The sequence below is a fragment of the Aedes albopictus genome, chromosome 1 (genome assembly GCF_035046485.1).
Source record: "Aedes albopictus strain Foshan chromosome 1, AalbF5, whole genome shotgun sequence".
Classification (NCBI taxonomy): domain Eukaryota; kingdom Metazoa; phylum Arthropoda; class Insecta; order Diptera; family Culicidae; genus Aedes; species Aedes albopictus.
The window spans coordinates 123,092,227-123,095,265 of NC_085136.1; positions in this window are offsets into that span (position 1 = coordinate 123,092,227).

Here is a 3,039-nt window from a genome sequence, read left to right on the forward strand (position 1 = left end):
GAGGGTCTCTGTCAGAGTGCCAATACGAACCTGTGGGGTGATGCCTACAGGATCGTTATGGCCAAGACGAGAGGTGTAATGGCTCCTACAGAGCAATCTCCAGAGATGTTGGAGGGGATCATTGGAGGACTTTTTCCGCGTCATGATCCTAGTCCTTGGCCTCCTTTCGTAGGACAGCCGGGGACTGGGGCTGGCGATGAGGAGAGGGTCACCGATGTGGAACTTGCGGGGATAGCTAAGTCCCTTAGCGTAGGTAAGGCCCCAGGTCCGGACGGAGTTCCGAACATGGCCTTAAAAGTAGCTATTACAGAGGCTCCCGAGATGTTCAGGTCTGCTATGCAGAAATTCCTGGACGAGGGAGTTTTCCCAGAAGCTTGGAAGAGGCAGAGCCTGGTACTATTTATTTATTTATTTATTAACTACATCTTCAGCATACGCTGTACAGACTGAGTAAACTAAAACTAAACATGTACGTTTCTAATACTAGTTTTAAATCTATCTCTGCTAATATTAAAATCGAAATCACTGACATTTAACAAATTAAAACACACTTCTAAAGGATGATTCTGACCAAACACGGTACGATGCCTATTGACCAAGAACAAGGAACGAGAACGGGTACGACGCACAGGAACGAGGAAGCTAGCTTGTTGTAGTAGATCAGGGCAGTCGACTCGATTACATAAAATGTCCATTCTTCGAAGGAATACTCGACGCGCTTGTAAATTTTCAAGCTTGATCAGCTCACATCGGTGCTCGTAAGGGAACAGCCTCATCGGATCATTCCAAGGAAGTCTTCGTAAAGCAAAGCGCAAAAATCAACGCTGCACTCTCTCAATACGTGCTATATGCGTGTTATGGTATGGTGCCCATATTTGAACCGCGTATTCTAGAAGACTACGAACAAAAGAGCAATAGACAGTCTTCAATGCGTACACGTCACGGAACTCAAACGCGTTCCGGCGGATGAAGCCCAACACTGCGAAGGCCTTGGCAGTAGTCATCGTGATGTGCTCGTTGAAATCAAGCTTACTATCCATCGTCACTCCCAGGTCATTAATGGACGAAACACGTTCGAAGCCGTCACCGTTTGCTGAGTAGCGAAAATTGAATTGCCTTCGAGTTTTGTTAAAGCTTATTACTTTACACTTCGACGCGTTCATCTCCATACCGTTCAAAACACACCAGTCTTGTATAGCTTCAATGTCTTGTTGCAAGGCGGCACAATCAAGAGTAGAGCTGATGATACGGTAGATTTTTAGATCGTCTGCATACAGGAGGTGATGTGAATTCAGTTTTTGGCTCAGGTCGTTAATAAAAATAATAAAGATAAGGGGACCAAGATGACTCCCTTGCGGCACGCCAGATGGAGTTCCAAAAGAGGCGGACTTAGCAAATCCCAGTTTTACGTAGGCAAACCGTTCATGCAAGTACGAACCTAGCCACTTCACCAACCAGTTTGGAAAACCAAGTCGCTCGAGTTTCTTTAACGTTAGTTCGTCGGGGACTTTTTCAAAAGCTTTGGCAAAGTCTACGTAGATACCATCCACTTGGCAGCGTTTTTCCATGCTTGAGCTTAGCACACTTGCATATACCATGAGATTTGTAGTAGTGGACCTGTTTTTCACAAACCCATGTTGGTACTGCGATATTAGAGGTTTTGCAGCTATGTACATTTTCTCGTGCACCATTAGTTCCAATGTCTTGGCTAAGCAACAAAGAATGGAAATCGGCCTATAGTTTGAAACGTCATGAATATTTCCAGCTTTGTGGATGGGCGTGACTGCAGAGAGCTTCCAGACATCCGGAAAGACAGCTGACGATAGCGACAAGTTAAATAATCGGCAAATGGGTGGTCCGAGTTCATTAGCGCATCGTTGAATGAAAGCTGGAGGCAATTTATCCGGTCCAGGACCTTTGGACGGATCCACAGAGTTTAAAGCACTTATGACGTCAGCTGTAGTGAATGTGAGTAGCGGAAGATGAATATTATGCGATGGCAGAGAATTCAACAGTCCTGGCGAATCCGGAGGAGGGACTGCATTATAAACGGATTTGAAATAATCAGCGAAAAGCTCCACTGATCCTGCGGCGTTGTGACTGGTTGTAGAGACGAACCAGCCAAGGGCTGAAAGTCTCTCTAATAAAGACAAATCAATCAATGTGACTGGTTCTATCGCCGAAAGAAACCTCCGAAGGAATCGAATGTGAACCCTTTCTACTTTTGAAGAAACGCCAGAAGGAGGTAGGATTCGTTTTCACCTCATCTTCAATGCGAAAGATATACTCACGGAACGAAGAAGATAAGCACTCGTTATACTCCGCCTCGAGGCTACGAAGAATGATCCTGTTATCGTCACTTCGATGACGCATAAAGCGGCGACGAACTTTCCGGAGAACATTGCGGCGATGTCGTAGTTCGGCAGTCCACTACGGCTGACTATTTGAATGCCGAAGGGAGGGTCTGCGGAGCGGAGTGTGTCTGCTGATGATGTCAAAAAGCAGAGAGTAGAACTTATCGACTGCTTCGTTGACGTTGTCACCGGTAAGAACTTCGTCCCAATTCGTCAAATGAAGATCTTCCATGACTGCGTCATAATTACACCGGTTAAAGTCGAGGTCATGAATGTCTGAAGTTCCGTCGAAACTATCGTTGATACTATGCGTGGTCAAGCGCAGGACAAATGGTTTATGGTGACGGTCACAAGATAAAATCGGCGATGGCACTTCAATCAGTTCAACTTCGCTGCTGTTCTTTACGAAGGCCAAGTCAAGCATTCTACCGTTGACATTACATACATTACAAATCTGCTGTAGTCCAGTAGTAATCGGCAAATGCAAGCTCCTGCTCAGTAGAAGCATTCGATGGGAGGAAAGAATTAACATCGTCATCGTGGTACCAAATCAAACGTGGCAGATTGTAATCACCGACAACCACCACAGAATCGCCGGATGCTGCCTTGTTGAGAATTTGTTCCACGCAGTTGGAGTGTGCGACAAATTTCCCAGGGTCACTGTTTGGCCTCAAATAGATACCAC